This window comes from Podarcis liolepis (genome assembly GCF_965112155.1).
Source record: "Podarcis liolepis genome assembly, chromosome: 6".
NCBI lineage: Eukaryota > Metazoa > Chordata > Lepidosauria > Squamata > Lacertidae > Podarcis > Podarcis liolepis.
The window spans coordinates 59,197,652-59,222,196 of NC_139559.1; the positions used below are offsets into that span (position 1 = coordinate 59,197,652).

General features: G+C 42.7%; 1 protein-coding gene across 6 annotated transcripts in view; it reads right to left on the reverse strand.

The window, feature by feature from the left end:
* The window catches only part of DAB1 (DAB adaptor protein 1), a 573,658-nt gene that overhangs the window by 410,173 nt on the left and 138,940 nt on the right, over positions 1-24,545 (reverse strand). The window contains exon 1 of one of the 6 annotated variants that reach the window (XM_083510314.1): positions 23,376-23,397. The exons of the other annotated variants lie outside the window; for them this stretch is intronic. The gene's annotated coding sequence lies outside the window, so the exon portion shown is untranslated. Of the gene's footprint in view, positions 1-23,375; positions 23,398-24,545 lie in introns of those variants that run through there. 6 annotated transcript variants of the gene reach the window in all.

Sequence of the window (24,545 nt, forward strand, 5' to 3'; positions counted from 1 at the left end):
TTAGTGGTTGTGTGCTCTCTCTCTCTCTCTCTCTCTCTCTCTCTTTAAAAAAAAATGAAGTTGGGTGAACATTTCATATCTATTCATTAAATATTAAAGCTGAATGTTTCTGCTTATTTTACCAGTTCTTAGAAAAAGGAGCGCATGATGGCACACAGCATGGCACATGTGCAGTGCAATCCTACCAGTGAGTTACAGCTATTGAGCAGGATTAGATCACTCAGCCCTCCTGCTGGACAAACCCTTACATGATGAAGCACTACGGGGCTAGCTAGTGCAAGGTCAAAAAGTGGATGGAGCAGGGAAGTTGTGAGGGAGGAGAAGAATTTAGGATACAGTGTTCATTTAGGGCTCATTGCCTGTCACCCACCTGTGACATGGTAACATTACACCTACGAAAGAAGTGGTACAATAAATTTAAATCATCCCACTGAAGTCAATGACTTTGGGGACTAAGCCCCATCTTATACTTCTTTAGTGTCACAGTGGATAACAGGATTCCCACAACCCTGCAGCCAATCATGGCAAATCAACATGGGGCTATGTAAGACCCTGCCAGGAAAGAGCATGCTTGGTGACATCACTCTGTCCTCATGTCTACAGAACCTAAACCATACAAGTGGGAATTGGGTGATGGGTACTTCATGGAATGGACTCACTGCATTACAAAAAACTAAAGTGATTACAACAAAGTATTCAAAGAATCATAGAAGCATAGAGTTGGAACAGACCCATGGATCATCTCGTCCAACCCCCTGTATTGCAGGAATATGCACCCATATTGTCAACACTTATTGCTGCCACTCGTGTGCTCACAATCCTTACAGGGACCCAGCCTCAGAACTCCACTGCTGCATCTAGGGTGCAGGTGTTGGGATGCAGCCAAGGGATCGGGGCAATTGGCAGGCCCCCAGCTGGCCCAGCCCACCGGCCGGTGTGCCAAGCGATCTCCAGTCCTTGGATCAGCATGAAACTGTGACCCGAGCTTCAGAAGCTGGGCACGCACACTCAGCAGAGTAAAACGCACAACAGAAGTGGCAGGAGAGGCATATGTGAGCATATTTACAAGCAGTTTATTCAGCATACATCAGGACAAAAGGAAAAACATGTCCTCTCCCCTTCATGTCCAAAGCAAGGCAGCAAAAGCAAAAGCTATACACAAACAGAAGTTCCCAGCAAGCTGTGCTGGGGTGTAAACAGGCATGTGACAGACAACAGTCACGCCTGTACTTAAGGTGGAATGGAATATCCTAACATCGGGGACAAGACACCCACACAGGCCAGGCAGGAAGTGAGATCCCATATTTCAAAGTGGCACTCCTAAATCTCACATCCTGAGGTTTGGTTTTGTTTTGTTTTGGGGGGTTTTTTTGAAAACCACTTTGAGGTCTTTTTTAAAAAAAACAAAAAACATAAAGCAGTATTTAAATTTCATGAAATAAATCAATAAAATAACACCAGGATGTGGAGAATACTATGACCACAGCTCTTTACCTACCCCACTATCCATCATTTGTAGCATTTGCCAGGTTGGGGTGTGTGTGCACTGTATCCTTCTCTTAATGCCATATAATGCAGGACTAGGGAACATTTGGCCTTCCATATGTTGTTGGACTCCAGTTCCCATCATCCTCTGCCAGAGTGGCCAATGATTGAAGACAATGACAGCTGTAGTCTAGTAACACCTGGAATGCCAAGGGTTCCCATGCCTGCATAATGATTCTCTCCAACTACCCATTTCACACTCACACATTTGTCCATCCATCTCACTCAGTATCATCTACGCTGCCTGGCAGTGGCCCTCTAGGGTTTCAGACTGGAGTCTCTCCAAGGAGACCTGGCATCCTAGAGATGCCAGAGACTAAATCTGGGACCTTCTTCATTCAAGATAGATGCTCACTGAGCTATGACCCTTTCCCACTCTACTCCACATAGAAATATTGTATATGAACAATGCATTATTATTTTTCCAGGAGGATCATAAACTGTATCATAAAACATTAAGTGGACCCAAAAGATACCTGGATTTTAGAGCTCCTTTTTTAAAAAAAAGTTACATTATGCTGTATTTCCCATCCTCTTCCAAGGAGAGACACAACTTGTGGAGAAACCGTATCTGCTGTTTGCTTCACACACTCTACCACAAATTTAGGGAGAAAAGCATAGTTAGGTATTTAATTCCTGTTAGCATTCATGGGTGCTATGAGACCAATAACAAATATGTCTGAGTTAAGGATATGTCCCAGTTGTCCCACCACCTGTTGTTTTATTGCTACAGATAACGATCTTAACTACGTTTGAGTAATGATTTCTTTCCTAGTGTGCATCCTGTTGGATATAAAAACTTAACAAACTCCAGGCATAGTCACAGAATTATTAGGATAAAATGGATAAAATAGGAAGTCAGAGACAGCAGCCCCACCACCCTGCTACATGGAAGGATTTACAGGGGTTGTGAGACCCCTTCTCATGTATTTTGGTGTTGTGAGAACAGCTGCAATAGTCTTCCTTTCCTTACCATTAACATAGCATGAGATGTCTCATGCCATGTGGGAGAGGTCCATGCTTTAGCTCATCTCAGAAGTGAAATAGGTTTGTGTGGCTTTCTGTGTGGCTTAATATGCCCACTTATTTTAAAACGAAAGGTGGTAGGAACCTACCATTTAACTAGGAGTTTCAGTTTTTAACTTTTTATCCATGGCATTTTAAGAAGAAAAAAAGAATTTAGAACATTTGTTGTCAAGTTTATTCTAAAAATTAATTTAATGGAAAAAATTATACACACATACTGTATACACTTAAACAGGCTTTAGAATGTCTCAAGTTTCTGTTGCCTGTCTCCTTGAATTACTTCTTGACTTAGATCAGAAGTGACTAATTCACAGCCCATAGGGTTTTTTGTGAGGTCTCAAAACCCTCCCCACAATTTCTTTAAATTGTCATGTTGATTCCATTTTTTCTGGGGCCCCAAGCCTCCCTGCAAATTTTCCAACTTTAGTTTAAAAATATATGGACTATTCCTATAGATCAAATGTTGCAACACTGCAATGCAAGAAAGTTTTTTTGTGGTACTCCAAGCACACCCTCTCCCCATTTGTCCATTAAAAAATAATAATAAATCAACCTGCTATCTTTATTTTTTTTTACTGATTGCTTCCATAAGGAGCCTCACAGTAATGCAAAACTTTGCCCTTTGAAAGTTAAATATTAAAATTAGACACACCCATGGTCTAATTGACCAAGGGTCATTGTGGCTGCTAGGCAGAAAAAGGATGACCTAAGTGCTTAATACTGAATAATGGCCCACAAGCAACCATATCTTGACAAAATAATCTCATATAATCTGTGATGCCCACCTTCTTCCTGAGATACAATCCCACCAATGGTTCAACCCCACACCAGGATTCCCCTCCTTAAAAGCAGAAGAAAGACCCCCAACCATATTCACCGCTGTACCATCAAAGCAATGTAAGAAGGAGCTCCAGCATCCACTATGTACCACTCTGCATGCTTAATCACATGCACAGATAACAGAAGGCAGCAAGAGCGGGTGTTCCTGCTTTCAATTTTCTTTGCTTATCTCATTTAAAACTATGTTCAGTGGACAGTGGATGTAGTATTGCTTGGAGAAAACAATAGGATAGGCAAAGCATGTAAAAAAACCCAAAACCTTCAGTGTAAGCGTATGCCAGCTTTTAAATTTAACAAATAGAAAGTCGTGTAGAAATTCACATATAAAGAGAGCAAACTTGAATAACAGATGCATGTAGCTGATAATGGGAAAGGGGTGTGATGTTATGTGGCCAGAGAAAGACAATAATCACTAAGTAAGTTGAATGTCAGAGGCATTGCCACTCCTAATTTAAGCACTCACGCCACTTTCCTCCATCTCCAATTTGATAGGCTTTGCAGGTTTTAAGGAGTTCAAAACCTGCCAAGAAAAGTGGGGCTAGTATGCGCACTGTCATCAAGGATGCCATTATCAAAACTTAAAATGCTTCAGAATAGTGAATAGGAAGAGTCCTTGAAAGGGAGAAATGTTCAGAAGACACTGTGTTCATGGTGTTTTTCCAGCCCAATTAAATCCAGAACATCCAGGAATCGGAAACCAATTTAATTACATCTTCTTGAAAGCTGCCTCAGCAGGAAAATGTTGGATGATCTTGTTATAGACTATGGCCATCAGACGCCCACAATTGTAAGTCTTTTGGGGGACACGTATCCATCTTTTGATTATGTTAGTCTGAAAAATATCATGTACCTTGATGACATAATGGTAGTAGGAAATGGCAAGGTACTGAAAAATATATAAGATATAATGATGGGCTGGAATAACTTCGGCACATCTAAAATTGCCTTACAGCAATTCAGACGATGGGTCTACTTAGTTCAGTGCTGTTTGCAGTGGCTCAGCATAGCAAAATGCGGTTATGAACATTTAGCAACTTTCTATGACTGTATCATTAGATCAGTCTGGCTGACCGTGGGTGATATTCTTAAGGGAAAATGTCACAAGACTTCACTGCCATGGCAAAAGAGGAATGCATTTTCTATCATGTTGTTTTTATCTGTATAACGGAATTAGCAACATGTTTGCAAGCAAATCTACATGCAAATGTTAGAAATGTGATAATGGAGTAGTCTGAAGGGAAAAATAATTGGGGTGGGCTAATTTTAAAACTATATATGGTGGCTGGGGGGTCATGCAGAATGTGAACTGCTGAACAACGAGTGACCTTTATTAAGAACTTTGTTAGCGCATCTGCTTTGGATGAATGCCGCATCTTTTGCAATTCAATAATGAAAGATGTGAGGGATTAATCTGTCTCTTAAAATCTTCCAAGCAGAGCAGGCAAAAAGACCTTCTGATGTTCATTCAAATCAAACTGTGGCATCTCTTTGATGGTATTTGCTGCCCTTCAGGTTTGCCTTTTTAATAATACTGCAGCAGCAGGTTTTGCCCCCCCCCTTACAGATCTTTAGGGGTTACAAAAGCCCCTCAGACTCTAAGCATAAAATTGTATACAAGATGGAATTCAGAGCACTGATACCTGCAACCAAATCATGTTTTTGTTTTTTCTAAACACACACACACATAAACACAGGAAATTCAGAGTGTTCAAGATTGAAGCTTCAGGCTCTTTCAGATAATAACATTTTATTTTCTAAATAACACTGTTACATCTTTCTTTACAGGTTTGCGTATTAGTTAGTTGGGGTGGCCAAGCGCACTACCATCCCTCCAGTTTTGTCTCAAAACACATTGTCCCTCCCCTTTGCCCCATGGATCTCTTCCTTTCTCCTTGATCATTATGATCTATAGCCCAAGATTTAGAATTGTGACTTTAAAAGTAGGGGTGTTTTTTTCAGCTAGAACATATGACGTCACAGCAAATACCTTAGATACCTTGATAGCTCTAGTTTCCTAGTGACTACAGAGAATTTTATAAATGAGAAGAAACTTGCCTACAACTCCCCTTGAATAAATTTGCATCAGGGATATAATTTGTAAAAATTTATATCTGTTTATGGATTCACAGTGCAGAACAGTTCTGGGGTAGGTTTTTCAAATCGCAACAGGGAGCTGGGAATGGAAGCCTAATTCATTATCAATGGGATTCAGTGCTCTTCAATCTCATAGGTGCTTTTGGAAGATCTCCCTAGAACCATAAAATGGTATTTATTTTTAATAGCTTTGCTCCTGAAGTTAAGGGAAGGATATACTAGCTACATGTACAGTTGTGCTATGGGCTTTTACGTCAATTTCTTTTTTGTGGTTTCTGAGTCTGGAGGTTCTTTAAAATTCCAGCTCCACAATTTGTTCTGATTTGTGTATAGGGAGTGCCGGTTTCATGCATAATTTAGAATGTCTGAGCTTTTTTCCAATAGACTTCAGTACAAACTCCTAAATATGTTATATCTATTATTCACCTGAAGCCAGCCCTACCCTGTGGCTACCACCACAGGCAGCAGTTGCTAGGGGGCAATAGTGGTAGCTGCCCCATCTGCTCTTCCTGAGCCCCCTACTACACAGCCTGTCCCTCATCTGCACAACTACCCTGAAGCCTCTGATGCAGCGGAAGACACAATCCCTTGCCAACTTTGACACAAGATTCATCTGCCATACCAGTTGGCTTGTGCACATAGAATGGGGTGTGACAACACCTTGTCTTTTGTTTTGCACAGCAAAATGTCTTGGGGTGGCCCTATGCACGCCAGTCGAAATGAAAAGGAAAGAGTGCATTATATACATCACAACTGCAAACATGTTGATTCATGTGCAAAAAAACGCAGTGACACAATCCATTGTCTCCTTATCATGAGAGAGAGAGAGAGAGAGAGAGAGAGAGACCCCACAAGCCTAGGAATGTCAAGTCATAAGTAAGATCCACTAAGTTCAACAGGACTTACCCCCAGGCAAGAAGGGGGAAACAGGACTGCAACCTTAGTTTGTTGAGTTTGGTGGACATGCTATACTTTTGTGTTGAATTGTGGGCATTAAGTGCTCTGCATACAACAAACAAGTCTCAATTTTGTTTACATGGTTCCTTCAAGGCGCAAAGGATGCCATTTGCTTTTCGCTAGCTAATCCACTTTGACGGGAAGATCACATATCTTTGACTTTCAAAAGAATAACTACCCTTCAGTGAGGAAGAGAGATTGCTATGACTGTCATTGCTGCTCTAAGTGTATGTACCTTAAATTCACAATTTCCCCCAAATTTGAAGTTTCAGTAGTGACACAACATACCACCTGAAAGAGTGAAATGGTACAACTGACTATTTGCTTATTAGTTTCCTTTCAGTCCTATTGAAAAGAAGCATTGAAAGGAAGCAGCAAGTGGATAAAATAGCAAAATAAAGAAGGTACACTTTGTGTGCACTAATAATACACATTTCATCACATTTGCCATGGCAACTAACAACAGAGAAGGCTCCCTACTGCAAATTGTAAAAATTACCCAGAAACACAAACAAAATGGCTGCACAAGCATGTGATGGACCTACTATATTATGAACACCACAAGATCATAGACACCTTCTGGAAGCCATGCAAGCACATGTATTCAAATATGCTTTTGGTGGCATATCCTGCTTTTGTTCTTCTTCCAGCCCCACCTTCCTTCAGTACACCTGGGTGTAGTTCCCAACAGCTAGTGCAGGTGGGAAGGCAAGCAGCTCCTCCAGTGTTATCATACAGTCATGGAAAGCTAAAACAAGAGGCATTGTGTATGAAGTGTCAAGGACGGCCTGGGCTGGGCAAAGTGCCCTCTGCTCAACCTCTCCTGAACGGATTGATTCTGATGGGCTTCCTCATCAGCAGTGGGGAACAGTCAGCAGGGGATGACTGGCTCCAGACAGCATTAGAATTTCCCACCCTGTAACATCACTCTGGGCCACTGGGAGAGATTCAACCCCACTGTTTCTTAGAGCACATTGCAGCTTAGAACACTGCTGTTCACAACTGACCAGTAAGCTACCTAGCACTGCTCAGGATGCTGGTCTAGCAAAAAAGAATCACAGGGAAACCAAGGTAGTATCACAAGTAGTACCAGCCAGGAACCCAGACTCCCACCAGTCTTGTTTTGTTGTGAGGCTATCATCCTATTTTCTGTGGTTATGGGTATGTTTAATAAACATTAGCATTTCCATTTGGTTTTCATCCATGTTGCACAGTACAGAAAGAATCAATACTGCAGCTCTGCAGCATCTACTAAAAAATGTAAGTAATTGGATGAATACAATTGTAAGGTCATTTATTTCAGCTCTGATATACATGCAGTGTTCGAGCATGAAAGCAGGGTTTGCTTCCGACGCTACATTAGTCAGACAAATTCATTATGAAGATAGCTACTAGCAGCCAGCCGTACATTGGTAAACAAGAAGACGACGTTTTCTGTTTCTTTGCATTCAGAATGGGCCTATATGGTAGTTTGAATAGCCATAGAAAATGCTGATCTCTTCCGAATTTTACTTTGTAAAAAGCAGCATTGAACAAGGTTTTTGGAAGACCATGTGGCATATCAGCCAGAAATGTGTACTGTCTAGGACCATCTGTGTGATCCTGAGCTACTGAGTAAAGATTTCAGAGATAAGCTTATACCCTCCAACATTCCTCAGATGAAAATAGGGTCATTTCTCACTGCCCGCCAATTGACCCTCCTCAACCCCCATTGTGTGTCACCCCCCCCCCCGCAGAGTATTTATCAGAAGAAGGTTGGGTGCCACCAACACCACACCAACAGGGCACAGCACACACAACCTTTACCACACTGAGAAAACCCCTTAATCCCTATTTAATTATTTTCTTTGGAAAATTTACAGAAAGAAAAAAACACACCAATAAATAAATTTTAGTAAGGGCCAAGATTAGATGCTCTGCTCTGCTCCCCGTTTCTTCCCACTCAGGGTGGCTCTGCCCACTGCCTACACCTCAGAGCATGTACATGGGGCTGGGCCTAGGGGGAGGCATCCTCTCTTCCTCCTCACCTACTCTCCAGAAGCTGCCCAAGGGAGGAGGCTGGCAGCAGCAGCCATGCAGAGGCCATGGAGAAGCAATGGAAAGCTCCCTTGCAGCTGCTACGGCTGCCACTGTGCTTGCTCAGGAGAAGGGCTGGCTCACCCTCCTCCCCAAGCTGGTGGCACCAGTGAGGAAAATAGGGACATTCTGGGATCAAATCAGAAGTTGTGATGGCTTTCATCATTCTGGAAAATCAGGACACTTGGAGGGTATGTAAGCTGAAGGAAGGCTGGCCTTCTAGCATGGCAACCCTAAATGAGAGGTGAGAAATCTGTGGCCCTTCAAATGTTGTTGGACTCCAGCCCCTTTCACCCATAGTCAAGGTTGATGGGCAATGTAAGCAAACAACCCTGGAGGGCCAAATATCCCTCACCCCTGTCCTATGCAGAGACACTCAAGCAGTGCTTGTAAGAGGCGGAAGCTTCAGCAGATGCAATATTCTCTTCCCTGATACAACTTGCAGCATAGGAGAAGCAGGGGGAAATAATTGAAAGGCATAATGCTATAGGCAACAAGGAAAACTGAGAAACAGATCACAAAGGGGAAACAGGCAACATCAATGGAATGGTGAGTGATAGATCTAATGGGGTCAAAGCTGGGTTTTTGCCTGCCTGCAGCATCTAGTGGCCAGGCCTCAATGAGAAGAGAACGGAGACTAGCAAAGTACTGATTTCTCATGGGCTGGTAGTTAAGATATATAATAGAGAAAGGGCATAAAGGGTGCTGTGGAGGGACACCCTGTGGAGGGAGAGTATTGCAGGATGTGGATGCACACTGAAGAATCTTGCCAGTATTTAACAACTGGCTTAGAAAAGAAAAGTTGTTGATGGAGTAGGTTCAATCCAATGCACATTTTCCACAATCCACACACAGAAAAACAAACCTATATACATGATAATACACTAAGCAAAACAACCCAGTAGAATAAATAGTGAGACTCAGTGGGAAATTGTTAGATGAATGGAGGGATGCAGAGATACTGGCCATGTTCAGACAATCAAATCCTGACCTAACAAATACAGATGCACATGAGCTCCACCCATCTGCACACAGCCGCTTTGCAGAAGCAAGGAAACAAGTTAGGAGATCACAATTAACCATAGCTTCCCATTATGAGCAAACAGTCAAAGCAGGGTTAATGGCTTCCAAACAAGCCACAGTATGAATTCATGGTTCAAAGTTGGTTCGTGAGCACTGGATTATTTGGATGTCATTACCAATAGCTTCCTGGTTTCCAAGTAACATGAAACTATGGTTAGCTCAGTTTCCTGGCTAATTACCCTATTTGTGTGAATGGAAGAGTGAAGCAGGAGGCACACATAGATGCAAGGAGCTTGTGCATATCCTGGATTATTAAACCAGGATTTGATGTGAATCAAGTCATTGAAACCCATCAGACATTTTAGCAATCTTGTTTAAAGAAACAAATATGTTATATAGAAATGTTTTCAGGATTGAAAAGGTGCACTTTGTGATTATGTTATCCCCCCTTCCCCCGGGTTCTTTCCATATCCATTGCAATGTTTTCCAACTGCTTCCCCCCTGTTTAGCTTCACTGTTGCTTTCAAAATCACACTAGTAGCACATTAATCATAAACAATAGAAGCACAGGAATGTTGCACATCCCAGTGTGTCCTGGAAGTGCTTTCACTGTTTTCTTACTATGAGAGAGAAAGAAAGTGGCTCTCTGAGAAACAAATCATGCGATTCAACATCAAAGCAGCATGGGTAGCAAGAATAACTTGGTAACAGCAGCAAGCCCTTCAGTACACATAAAGGCACAATGCCACTGAAAAGGACAGCTGTTTACAGGAGCTAGAAACACATGCTGCATGCAGCTATAAAGGTCACACATATGTGCTTCTGCTTCAGCCACCTCAAGATCAAAATTCCTCATTAAAAATTGAAGTTCTTTAGGCAGCCAGACTGTTTATAATTCAGTAATTACTGATCCAGAAATGCAATCTTAAGAGACCTGCTTTATCATGTGCTTGTGATGGCTAGGAGAAGGGGAGAAAAACACACAGCAAGAACAGGAGGCAATCAAAGGCTGCCTAGATTTTGGGGCTTGCTCCCAGACTTCTGTCAATGTAGCTCTTGTTTTGGATAAATAGCTAACAACTTAGTACCTGCACAGGGAAGGAGATGAATTCACAAAAAGTGGGGTGCCTAGTGTCACTGTCAAAATGAGAAAGCTCATGGTCCATCAACTATATAACATTTTCAAATATCTCCCTGTTTCATCTCCTTGCCCAGAAAGTCAAGCCAAAGTGTTATCCACCAATAACATTCAACTCAGCCCTGACCCAAACGCTGCTCCATTCCTTCTCCCTTCCTATCAGGGTGCATACAAGAACACCAGTAACAGTACTATACCTGTGGTACCTCGGGTTACAGGCGCTTCAGGTTATAGATGCTTCAGGTTACAGACTCCGCTAACCCAGAAATAGTACCTCAGGTTAAGAACTTTGCTTCAGGATGAGAAGAAAAATCGTGCGGCGGTGGTTGTAGGCCCCATTAGCTAAAGTGGTACCTCAGGTTAATAACGGTTTCAGGTAAAGAACTGACCTCCATAACAAATTAAGTCCTTAACCCGAGGTACCACTGTAGTGCAATTCTATAGCTGCTTACACATGAACCCATTTGCAGCACAAGAATAGTGGGTGCTTGTCTTCAACATGCTGCTTTCAATCTAGATTGAGCCAAGGGTAGGTCTGGTTACTTGATACATGTTTGAAAACCTTCCCCATGGTTAGGCTATCCATGTTTTTTCTTCCGTGCACACGTCCCAGGTGAATGAAGAAGCGAGTGGCCATTGCAATCTTGGTACACAACAACAACACTGGGCAGGTGTGGCTACACCCTGCCCCCCATTGCTGGGACTACCTACAACTGCTTTCAAATGGACAACAAAGGCTGGGTAATGCAGTACCAATCTATGAAGAGTTTCTGTTTTTGGAATGAAACCAGTTTCTCAAGAAGCAGTTTTTAGGGGCCAAAAAAGATGCAATAGATCAAGATTGCGTTTGGACTACGTGGAAAAAAGCACAGGTAGTCTCTGTTAATTCTAGGATAAAAGGACATTGTACACAGCCAACGTTAACATGTCTTTCACTCCTTTTCTCTAGAATTCTTTGATGCTTCTATTCATTGTTTCTTTCTTTTTGGTTAAAAATGAGGTGAAAGAAGTGCCATGAGTCCCAGCATAGAATTGGTGCCATGACCCCCCGAAAAAATAAGTGCTGGTGCTACGTACTGGCGATTAGTGTCACACAAATTTTCTCTAATGACAGTTTCCTCCTTGTGTGCATGCCTCCTCTTCAGAAGCAACTACATACTCCTACTTGAGGGAGAATTGTGACAGCAAATCTTCCCAAGGCATTAACAAGGGCCACATTTAGATCCCCCCCCCCTTTGTACTGCTGATCAGAGCAGGAGTTATGAGAGCCCAAAGCGGCACACTCCCAAACTTAAGGAAACAGATGAGTGGAGGTGTGTTTTGAACATCTCATTCCCCCAAAGAGAAAAAGGGAAGAGGAGGAGACAAGAGGAGAGAAAACAAAGCAGAAGGAGAAATGAAGTGGACTTTGATGGTGGAGCTGAGTGGAGAGGCTCACGGGACTGGAACTCGAGGGAGACAGCCCTGATTGATACACTGAGGGGGTTAAGAAGAACAAGTCTTTAAGGCTTAAGCAGGAAAAATAACAAGCACAGTTGTAGGGAAGGATGTCATGAGTTCTCTCCTCAAACAAAAAACAATATGGGGGGATCACTGAGCACCAACTTTTGAATTGTCTGCAATAGTACCATTGTCAAACATCATCAGTGGCATGTTAGTGCAGAACTTTGTGCCTATCAAGACAGCTGCAGCTTGGGTTTCAACTCAAGTGGATTCCTAGAGGTATGTCATAAGGCCCTTGGTACACAGCTGAGCTGAAAGCCATCTTGTCAGTCTTCCTACCATTGTGGGTAGGCATATTTAAAACACTTTAAACTTATGTTGGGAGCTGCAGTTCATGAAGGGTGCTGGTAATTGTTGTTTTGTGAAGGGCAAATTTCAATTACCTATTTTTTCAGACATTTGGGAGCAGAATAGTTTTTCCAGTGGTAGCTGCCATTCATGGAAAGGAGGAGACAATCCTTTCTCCATGGAGCTTTCTGTACCATGCCCACCACTTTTCTAACCCTCCAGAATAGATTTCCATTTAAGGCTTTGTAGGTCAAAAACAGCGCTTTGAATTGGGCCCGGAAACTAACTGGTAGCCAGTGCAGTCAGATGAGGATCAGTGTAATATGCTCAAACTAAGTCACTTGTACACCACTTAGAAATTATTGTAATAAGGTGGTATATAAATTGCCAAATAAATGAGTACAATAAATAAATGAGTGGCTGTGTCCTCTGAATGGAGTTTTCCTCTTGGGATCTAGTGAGTTGCAAATAGCATTTAGAAACAGGGCAAAAAATTCAAAGACCCACTTTTGATTATTGCATGAAGATGAAAAAATTTCTCTTGTACATATTTTGAAATGGAAACCAAAAATTTATCTTGTCTCTTTTTGAAGAGCATGACATCTGTAAAAGAGACAGCTGCGTCATTCTCTAGGAACACAGGGGTGTTCAGAAGAGTCCCCCATATATGGAAAGAACATTTATTGATTTATATTTTATTTCATACAATTTATGTACTGTCCCGCACTATCCACCATCAGCAGCATCTGAAGTTGCTCTATGCATACATTGATGTACATCTGTAGAGCTCTTTCACACACTCATTAAACACATGAGCTGCAAGGAAATGTGACTGCTGTGCACATCAGTGGGGTGGAGTTAGTCTGCACAGCCATACAACACCCTCCTGCCCTGCTTTCAACACATGACTCCTCTGCTATATAGGCTTCAATGTGTCCTCTGATATAAACAACATGGGGCACCTGAGAATGTGAATTTTCCCATTCATCTCAGTGCAGCCCTTAGGAAGCAGCCTCCTCTAGTGAAGTATTCAAGGAATCACCTGAAGGTGACTCCTCCAATCACATCACATCACTGGATAGACATGTTGATAAGCAGCAGCAGTAGCACCACCCTGGAAGCCACAAATGCATAGATGCCTTAATAGGTAATGAAAGCATTGACAGATAAGGTGTAGGCATGTCTATGAGTGGGGTATAAATGATGACAGCAATGGGGGTGGTCCAAATGGGACACTGCTGCACCAACTTCAGCCTGCCCTTAACCAACCCTCACTTGTCTGCCTTCTTACTTGCAACTAGTGCAGGGGGTGGCACTGCCTAATAGGTTCCTCCTCCTGAGTCTCAGCATTGTTCCTGAAGAATTTACCAAGGAGGATGGGGAGAAAAATCTCAAACTGATTGATTCTGCCTGTCATTTTCTCTGACTCCACCTACTGGTGGTTTCCTTGCTTTCTGTCCTACCAGTCTCCCATGGGCACCAGTGGAAAACAGACTCCTTACAACTGGGGGTGTTTTTGTACAGATAGATGTGTGAAAGACTGTTAAATAAATAGAAAAGGATCATTAGCATGAACTGAACAATCACACTGCTCCTTTTTGCAGTAGGGAAGCAAAAAAAATTGACAACTTTCCCTAATATCCTTTTGGAAATGCACATAATTTGGGGTTAATCCTGCACATTTAGGTTTAACCCTATTATCTTTTTAGCACAGTAGCACTAACATTTGAATCTTTCAGCAATCTGTTCCAACCCCAGACCCATGCATAGGCAGTTAGGAGAGACCATCTCCTTCATCTGAATGGAAAGCTTCCCTCAGGCACAAACACAACTTCAGATTGATTTGATTTAATATTTCAGGCTGCTCTATGCAGCTCAGCTTCCGTCTGCCATCTGCTTTAGCGGTCTGCGGTGACATAGAGCACAGTATTATTGTGTTTGCTGAAGCAAGGCCATTGGTTAAAATATTAATTTTCAGAGTTTTATGAGATTTGTATGAATAGCATATTTATCAGGGCAATCAAAATTAACCATTTACTACGTTCAGAACAGTGCTGTAATGCCATTTACACACACGTTACAGAGCTGAAGTGAGGGTTCACTCTAATGTTCTTTGCTGCAACAGCTGCCCAAGAAACAAAATGCGCTTTAAACTAAATAATTGCTTGTCCCTTTGGGGGTGCCAATGCTGTTAGGAAAATGTCTAAGTTTGCCAACGTCCTTTTCTCATGTAGACCCATTGTGGTATGCTGGATAGTGTGACATTACAACAGGTTGCCTCTCTTTAAAACAAATTGTGCTTTAGGCTTTACTAGCACAGTAGACAAATTCTACATACTGTATTTGATGTTCTGATAATGCTGGACCAGTCAGCTTTACGGGTTTTATTTTTGGTTAAACTTCTACAGCTTAAGATAAACCTTGCTAGGGATTGGTTCTCAAACTGAAAAGTTTTGACTTTAGAAACAAATATCTTATTTGACGTGCCACTGACTCTGCTGCCTTGCAAGGCATCTCAATGCATGGCAATTCAGAGGAAGGCCATATTGAGTTCAATAGGACTTAGTCCTAGGTAGGTAGGTACAGGATTGCAGCCTAAAGCAAAAATCCTGCACACATTTACTTGGGGGTCCTATTGAGCACAGCAAGCCATACTTCACAGCAGACATATATAGGATTGTGCTGTCAGCTTTTCAGCTGAAACATCCCTTCCCCAATGAGATTCCTGATAAACAAATTCCATCTGATTAGAGACTAGAGACCTGTCAGTCACAGAATAGCTCTCCTTCTCCCTTTTCCCTACCCTGGCAGGTTTCAGTTTTGCAGACGTGCTGTCTGCAGCATTCATTTAACCATCCAGATCTCTGAAGCATTTGGTTGAGAGTGCTTTGGATGCCAGAATAATAGAATTGTGGAGTTGCAAGGGAGCCTGAGGGTCATCTAATCCAACCCCCTGCAATCCAGGAATCTCAAACACATGATCTCTGACAAGCCCCACATCTGTCTGAAGAGGCTCTGCTTTGGTTCTTGAGTTGGGATTTCTCCCACACCATCCCTATTACTATCCTGAGCTTTGGGAGATATATGATTCTTCCCCTTTCTGCCATTGAAACAGCAGATTCAGTAAGGTAAGTGGACAGGTAGATGCATTGGGGGGGGGGGCTACAAACAAATGGACAAGTGGAAAGATCACTGGGTTTGCAGTAGGTCAATTGGGAAAGAGTGCAGTTCTTCCCCAGATTGGAGTAAAATCTAAACTAGGGAATCTCCCTCCCCCCTCCCCCCCCCCCATGATGTGCATTTGTGTGTGTGTGTGAAATGTATACCTGACACTTGAGGCAAACATGATAAATCACAAAGTTTATATTCCAAGCCCAGGAATTACAGAGCCTGGCAACAACTCTAAGTGGTACAGAGAGCAATGTAAATCCACATCTAATCCTGCCAAATGAGACAAGGCCAGATGTCCTACCCTAAGCAGGCACAATATTGTACAGACCTCAGTAATTCCAATAGGCCACAATGGCTGAACGAATAAGACATAAAAGGATGGTGCCATCCCCCTCCATCTTGTTCAATTGACTTAATAAGCTTTTACAGAGTTACTACATTTTTCAACTCAAAGGTAGTAGTGTTCCTTTGGGGAGTGAAGCTATTGTATAAATATAGCAGTTTGCAGAGTGCTTCAGGATTCTCATGGGTAATAAGCCCTATTTAATCCTTTCATTAGTATCTTAAAATCCCTGACAACTTGAGTTAGATTTGAGTGTTCTCTTATTATTACTAATTATTTAAAGCACCAACAGTGTCTGTATGCACATGCAAGACACGGGTGAGTTTCTAGGACAAGTTTGGAAACAGGACAAAAAAAGAAAAAACACTCTGGAGGAAAATCCAAAGACATAATTTTATATTTTTATAGTCTGAGTAGAAGGATGGATGAGGGATTTCACACTTACCAAATGGCCTAGTTCCATATAAATAACAAGAGGCCTGCACATGATCTGTGTCCAATTCCGCGGGGAAACTCACCCATGGACCAAAAGGAAAAGATGGTAGTATCGGTCAACTTTTCAATGTACCCCAGTTTTAGGTGTTATACTATTTTAAATGTGTATATAATATCTTCTGGAACAGCTTCACAAAACAGGACTGGGCTTCCCATTGTACAGAAGTTCTAGTCCACTAAGGTCCATCTTATCTCCAAGTCTGTTTAACACTTACATCAGGGTTGGAGAAGCCCACAAGTCTCCAGATTTTGCTGAACTACAACTCCTACCATTCTTGGTCATTGGGCTGATGGGAGTAGGATCCAGGTTTTTTGTGGGGAGAGGGGCTTTACACAAGACACATGGGTCACCTCCCTCAGTCAGTCTACCTCCAGCAGGGGGCTCTCGTCAATGCAGTCCTGCTGGAGTTGAGGTTTTTCATAGATTCTGGTCATAGCCACCCATGACACTGGCCTAGTATCCCTCTATCATTAGCAGTGGTGAGTTGAAAGTTCAAACAAGAACTTTTGGCTTGGAGTTGGGGTAAAAATGAGAGCAAGAGCTCTCTCCTTTCTTTTTGCTGCTTCTACTACACAAGCTTTGTAGCACAAAGAGTGGTACAAAAAGCTCATCTTAGCATCCCCCCACCACAGAAGTAATCTAGAAATAACACATAGTGTTGCTCTAAAGAGACTTCCAGAGAGGAAATTGGCAGATGCCAGGAACAGTTCTTATTGCCTCCATTATCAGTTAGTTCCTTCCTCCATTTACTTCACTATTTCATCCACAAATTGGACAGTGAGACATGAGGTCCGTTTCGACTCTGCAGGTCCAATAGTTTGCATGTGCATATCTCTACAATCCTCTGAACCCTGGGAGAGTGCTCCAGGGGACATAGGAAGCTTCAGATCTCCTTCTCTAAGAGCAGAGAGAGAGCATAAGTCCCTTCCTTGTCACCACAGAAACCCCTGTAGCCCTTGCCATATTGGGTACCTTCAGCACTGTGAACCAACAGGGGGGAAGGGGGCATGCCTGGGGCAGATCACTCCCCAGCCCCTGCTTCCAAAATGGTGGGAATGTAAGGCAGCCCTGGCTCTGCTGTATATATTTTTTTCTCCCTTTAGAAACAACAAGTGAAATCCAGCATTAGTCACACTCAAAGATGAACCATGAAAATCAATAGCCTCTGAATATGACTAATGTTGGCTACCACCCAATGGCAGGGAAATTGTGTCCCCTGAAAAACCTCAGAAAGGAGAAAAGAAAACCAGCAATCCACCTTTGGTTTTGCCCTTCTGACAGAACACTAAAAAGGGCAAATCCAGCTTTTATTCTCCCACCCTGCCCAGTAAATGTATTTTATGAAAATGAGAAAGCACCTCCCTCTTTTCTTTCTGAAATTGCTGGCAATCCTTGTCAGTTGCACAAAGTCCCCACCTTATGGACAAGGACCCTGTTTTGTGTCATTTCAGTTTAAATCTTTGACTAAAACAACAATGATGAGGTATTGTCAAGGAGACCACTCCAAAGGACTGTCCAAGGGGGAGAAATCCCAGAGATGCCTTAAAAACAGATTCCTACTGTCAGGTTTTCCCTGGGCTCCAGAGCTGATGTGACACAGATGTTGTGAATGGTGTCAGACAGCATTCAAAGTGATGTGCCTGGAAGGATGATTTTTAATATATGTTTAAATTGCCTATCAGGCTACAAGAGAGTGGAATGATGCAGCCGGGATTTTTCTTTGGTAGAGAATGGCAAAGAAAATCCAGAGAATAAAAGGGCTCACTCTACATAAACTGATGGGAAGAAGAAAGCAAAGTTTTCATTCTCGCTCCCCAAGCCCCTAAAAAAGAAGAATCAGATTTGCAAAAGAAAGGCAAAGAACTTGTAGTGATCAGCAATCAAAAGGGCTTTATAATCAAAAAAAGTGATTTCTGCATTCTATGTCTCCACTGGCCTAGCTTATAAATCGCTGTAAAAATCATGCTCAGCTTTGGCAAATAGACAGCAAATCTGTTACATACATCTGTGGCATATATACCAGTATGATTAAGTGCCAACAATTTCCCCTAAACAGCACTCTTTGGGGGGCCCACCCCCTCTAGAGTTTTTTTCTAGAGATTTCTTTATGCTCCTGGAAACCTCAGGTCCTTTCAAGCCTGCTGATATTTTCCTCTTGTACATGAATAGCAGCATTTGGGAGACTAGAGATCCACACGTAGATAATGACTTCATCCATTTACATATATGGGGTGGAGAGACCAGATCCAGCCAGTGGGTGAGAATTTCTCCCACCACCACCCCAGACCAACCTTGGCAGGTGTGTGGGGCAGTTTGCCTGTAAAAGTTGGGAGGAGTTCCTTATAATCACTAATCAACTAATCAGAGATTACAGAGAGTCACATGAATTAAAACTGCACCTGCAAATGGACAAAGAAATGAGCCCATTTGAAGGCAAACTTCATAGTGCAGCCAAGCCAAACAGGGCTAATTGTCAGAGCCAATACACACAGCTCTCACTATAGCTTGGGTGGCGAGGTGGGTTACTCCTGTCAGCAAGTTCCATGTGCAGAAGAGCACTTTAAGCTCCTGAATGTTTGTTTGTAGCCCTGTCTTTACCTGCACCTCACCTGAAATCACTTAGGGGTGTTAGATGGATGTGGTTTGATGAAAATGGCCTCACGGGTCAAACTGAGAATCTGTGTTGGGCCTAATTAGGTTTGCATGCCAGAGGTTTCCCATCCCTAGTATATATCAAGATGCTATTTAGATTTCTGACTTTTCGCTGTGCTGAGATTGAGGATACGGAGGGAGGAGCCTTTCTTCCTCTGTAATTCATTTGGGCATGGAAGCATCTGGTTCTGTACAAGTTGACAATGTGCTTCCATGATGATAACAACTGCTGGTAAAGTGGGTACATGTTCCATGTAAATTGGCAGGCCCCGTTTGTCAAGGAAGATACAACTGGAGTATTTAAACCAGAATCTTCCACACACAAAAATAATTAAACTCCATTAGCTAATAGGGAGGACAGCAGCAGCTGCCAGAGTGGTTAATAAAACTAAATCCTTTCAACTAGTCTCTTTGAAGACAGCAAGTGTTTGAAGTGAAAGTCACAGGTAAGACGGGCTGATATTGTTGCATGCAGATTTAATGTTTGATTGGGGATAAGAAGGAGGGAGGGACAAAATGCTAGCAATTTGTGCCACATGAAATGTTGTCTCTCTTTCAGTGCTGGTAATGTCTGTGCTGTGGGGGGGGGGGGCGGAAGGGTAAGGAGGAATAGCTGCAGAGCAGTCTTAAGCATTTTTCAGCTGTGCACCCCGTTAAAATAAATAGATGCAGGATGAAACTAACTGCTGAATTTCTTTGTGTTAAAGAAACAAGATACCACTTTGGGGGAGGGCGAGATGGCAAATTGTTTCCTTGGCAAGTAGGTTGTCTGAGTCATGCAACCTTTTCTGCCTGCGGGATGGTTTTGGGAACTGTTTTATTGCAGCGGCAATAAGAGGAGCTGGAGGCATAGAGTGGCACTGTGGACCTAGTCTGGCAGTGGCATCATCACTGTGTACTAGGACACGGAAGGGGTGGGATGCTGGCAGCATCTCAATGACTCAGGTGCATGGGTGGGAGTGCCAGTTTGGCTCTGCCAGTGTGCGCAGACTGCCCTGACCACCCCCTCACTGTTAATCACAAGGTAGTGATGCAGCTGCCAAAATATAAAATATTTCTTAACTGCCCTTCATTTTTTTTAAAAAAAGCAACCCTCCAAGGTGGTGTACAAAATTATGATTCATGTTTTCGCCCCTTGTTTCTGAAATCTAACAGATTTTGCTCTTACTTTTTTCCTATTTAGTCACAAAGGCTAGACGCTCATGGGGGGGGGGGGAGCCAGCTCAGGCCCATTCTTTCTTCCAGGACTGTCCTGAGGTCTGAATTAAATTGTAGTCTCTTGGCCTAAAAATGAGATGTGTAATTTGGGACCCATTTGTGGGCCAATCCAGACATCTACAGGTGCTCCACCAAAAAGAGCCCAATTCAGGTGTGAATACCAGAAGAACCCTCTTGAAGCATGGACATTTGGGATTAATTTAATAGGTAAAATGGGCGGGATTGCCAGAATGAGCATATTCTGCCCACCCCACTTGTTCTTATAGCCCACCAATTTTTTGGGAGGAAAAGTGTGGAGCTTTCTGTCACATGTTTAATAACTCTGATTTTCCAGGGTTCTAAAACATGCAGGGAACCTTCATGAATTCAGAAGGCTCACTGCTTCAGACAGTCATCCTCCACAAGCTGTCCATCACATGTTTTGTAAGCCTTGAATTTGCACACCTGAGGAGGGCTAAAGTCTGCCAGTTATCATGCATACATACACGCTAGTTTCATGTTGTCTTTTTTAACATGCTCCTTCCTATCCTCTCAGCCCTGTCATAACCTGGATAAAACCTAGAGCCCTTTGACATCATAAGTAATTGGCATACTTAAGTCCTGCTGATTTCAATGGAAATTAAGCACATATCACTTACTTCTTTTTTGCATTCCCTTGTCAGAATCTAAAAGTTCCTGCACAACAACTGCAGAAGTTAAATGAGAAAAAATGGAGTGAGAGATGCAATGTGACATCTTTGGTGTCATGGGACAGGTATTTGTCAGAGTTCGGAACAGAATATTTTACATCCTACCGCCCAGCCTGCTCTCTGGGCCATGCTGCCTGACATCTGTTACATTAAAAAAAATACCTTACCCATTATTTGGCTGCAGAATACCACGGGGGAAGCATTTCGACTCAGAACTACAGACCTCTGCAGAAATGTGCACACATTAGTTTGCATACAGAAGAAATTAATTTGTGCTGAAACATTACGCATGCATTTTATAGATAGGTGGTATGCAAAGTTTTTGAGGCATCACAAATGGCCTAGACAAGATAATGTGTGTTCCGCAAAGTATTCAGACTCAACATAAAGATGTGTGCAATATAAAAACCTGACAGCCATGCATTTACTATTATTAATATTTCATTCAGAACAGATTGCTTCAGTTGTGTATTCTGTACCCAGCGGCCTCGAGTGCTAATGGTTTTTCTTATTGTTCTGGAAGGGTCAGTAAAGTATTCCACTCATGTCTGAATATGCAACCCCTTTCTGGGGCAAAGTGTGTGAATGACACCCCCAGATCCATATGGTGATTCTTCTGTGATAGGCAAACCTACCTCATCTCTGCATTTCAATTTGCAACAGACTAGACAAAAAGGAATTGTTTTCCTTCCCATTCCAAAAAATACTCAGAAAATAAATGGTATTGTTTCTGAGCTCATTTAGAAGTCCAGGCCTCTTTATCTTCCCAGTGCCTTTTCAAGCACTTCACTGCCACTGCCCACCCCACATTCAGCACCTTTCCACCTCCCCCATCCCTTTTCTGGAAATTGACCTGGTTGTGGCAACAGCAGCAAGGAGGATTCAGAGTCCAAAGGTGCATTCCAGGAGTCCTAGTGCTTGCAATGCTGCTGTAACATAAGCCCTCTTCACTCATTACTTGTGTTTACGGCAATAGCATGCCCTGCTATTGACTTGGGATTCGGGTCATTATTTTCGAGCCCTTCATGTTGCCTTCCTTCAACAACTGTGTGTTGGAAAACCCTGCGTGTGAGCTGCAGCTCACATGAAGATGCTCTACATGCCTGGGGCACCTACACGACCCGGTGTCACAATCACACAAATCTCCTATACATGAGCTCATGTGCTCAAATTTCCTTTCAGAAAACCATGGCACAATTCTTCCAGGAAGCTTATGTGACATGGGAGGAGGGCCCACCCCCAAGGCGACGCAACATTGCATGAATGGCATTAGAGTTTTCAGGCTCCATTGCTGCTGTTACAACTCAGTAAATTTTACTGGGAAAGGGGTGCGTGCTCTGGTAAGAGCTGGCTTTCCCTCCACAAGAGAGCTTAATATGAGTTGGGCCTAAATTTTGAAGGAGCTTTCGGCCAAGCTCATTGTCATTTCGTCATCACTGAAGTAGTTCACCTCTGTCATACCTGTCTGACGTTCACCAGTGGATTGTAACAAGAAGCATTGAGTTGTATTCTTCTCTTTCTCCACTTAAACTTCCCTTCATTCTTTTTGTTCTATGGTTCTCTTTGTGCCACTAAATATATTTCTGGTGAGATGGGGAGTCAAATTGCACTCACAACACCATTGCTTAGTTCTGATATCCAAAGTTTGCTGTGCTATCATGGAGATGAAAGGTGGACCAAACTTACTGCTGGTTAGCTCAGCACCATTTTATTAATTTATTTTCCCACAAGGTTCCAGAGAGGAGGCAAAGAGCACTGGCCTTGGGCTGAGGGCTCCAGGCAGCTAGACACATCTTTGCCCCATTAAGACAGGCTTCCCCAACCTCATCATTCCCAGCCTGTGCTGGTGAAGGTTGCTTAAAGGGTTCACATAAATATACAATATCACCATGTAAACATTTCAGATGCTCAACATTCTAACATTGGTTGTGTGTAGCATTATCTTACATGGCCTATTTCTTACTACTTTCCTTCAACCATCTTTGCTTGTGTTTTATCAGGTACAGATTCCTTATGCAAATCCTGACTGCTATTTTACTTATTTCCCAAATCATATTGTGTTCACACTTTTAATAGTATGAGAGCAAAAGAAAACCCAGAGGTGGAAAGCCCCGGGGCAGGGAGGGGGGGAGCAGCAGTGGGGGGGGGGGGTTGCAAAGGGATTGCCAAGAAACAGAAGACTGCAGTTGCCCCATCCATCGAAATGATACAGTTAAGGGGAGAAAAGCTGAAGCAGTACTTTTCAATGCCAGCAGAAGATTCCCCAGTACAAATGACTCAGCCATTAAAGAAAGGTAGTAAATGTGTTACCATTACATTTTTAGTAACTGTTGAGACTTTCTAGAACTGTAGCTTCTAAAACAGGATATCAAATGGAGGGGGGGAATGGAGAGAGAGAGCTTTTCCTTCTCTAAATTCTCCCTGCAAATAAAGAAAAGGCCTGTTTGTTCTCCTCATAATCACTTCAAAGCAATCCCCAACCTTGCAATAAAGTAAATTCAAAGCAATTAGAGAGCAGTTCTGAGCAGAAAGACCAAACTGTGTTTAGAGCTCCTCCCCCCCCCACCCCAAACCTCTGTAAATTGGTTCCGCATACATTTTCCTTGAAAGGATGTTATTCCTCTTCTTTAAAAAAAGAAAGGAAGAAATGGAGGCAGGAGGGAGGAAGCAGGATGTGTGTGTCCCCCCCTCCCCGTTTTCTTTAAAAGTAGTAAATTCGCAACGACAAATAGAGATATGTTGTGTCTCTGGAGTGAGATATTATATTGCTGTTTGCAGGCAAACCAATTCAGCATTGCCCTGGTAAACTCTTATAAATTGCAGCAAACAATAACAGCCAGTTGGTGGGGGGCGGGAGCGGAGAGAAACAGAGTAATCTGCAGTGCGCTATGATAATAATAAGAGCCATACTACAATATTCTGTTACTTTGCCATCTTTACAATTCTTGCTCCCTAGAGGTCTTGGGGGATTTTTCCTTTGTTTTTCCCTCCCCCTAGCTTGCCAGACGACATTTCCATGAAATGTAAAACTGATGCTTGCCATGCCCCCACAATGCTAGTAGCTATGAGAGCAACAGAGCCCCACCAAACCGAGATGTGGTTTAATTTCATTGTGATACAAATAAATGTAACAATTAAGAATATAATTTCAGGAGATGTCAGAGGCATAATTACTTGTATGGCTTGCGGCCAATTAAGCGGTAGGTGAACCAGCTCACGTAATTGAAGCACAGAGGTTTGAAGCAAGGTGTTCGTGCTCTGGATTCTGTCAACGTTTTGCTGAACTCTGCACTTCTCATTCTGGCCACCCCAGATGTTGTTTGCAAAACAAATTTGGTCCCCAGCATAGGCAACCGTAATCTAAACAGTAGCATGCTGCAAGTGGCAGTGGTGGTAGGGACCCACAGTGGGAGACCTACCGACAGATGGGCTTTCATTAAAAATTCTGTACAAGGAAGACAAATTTGTTGCTAGTTCAGGATTCCA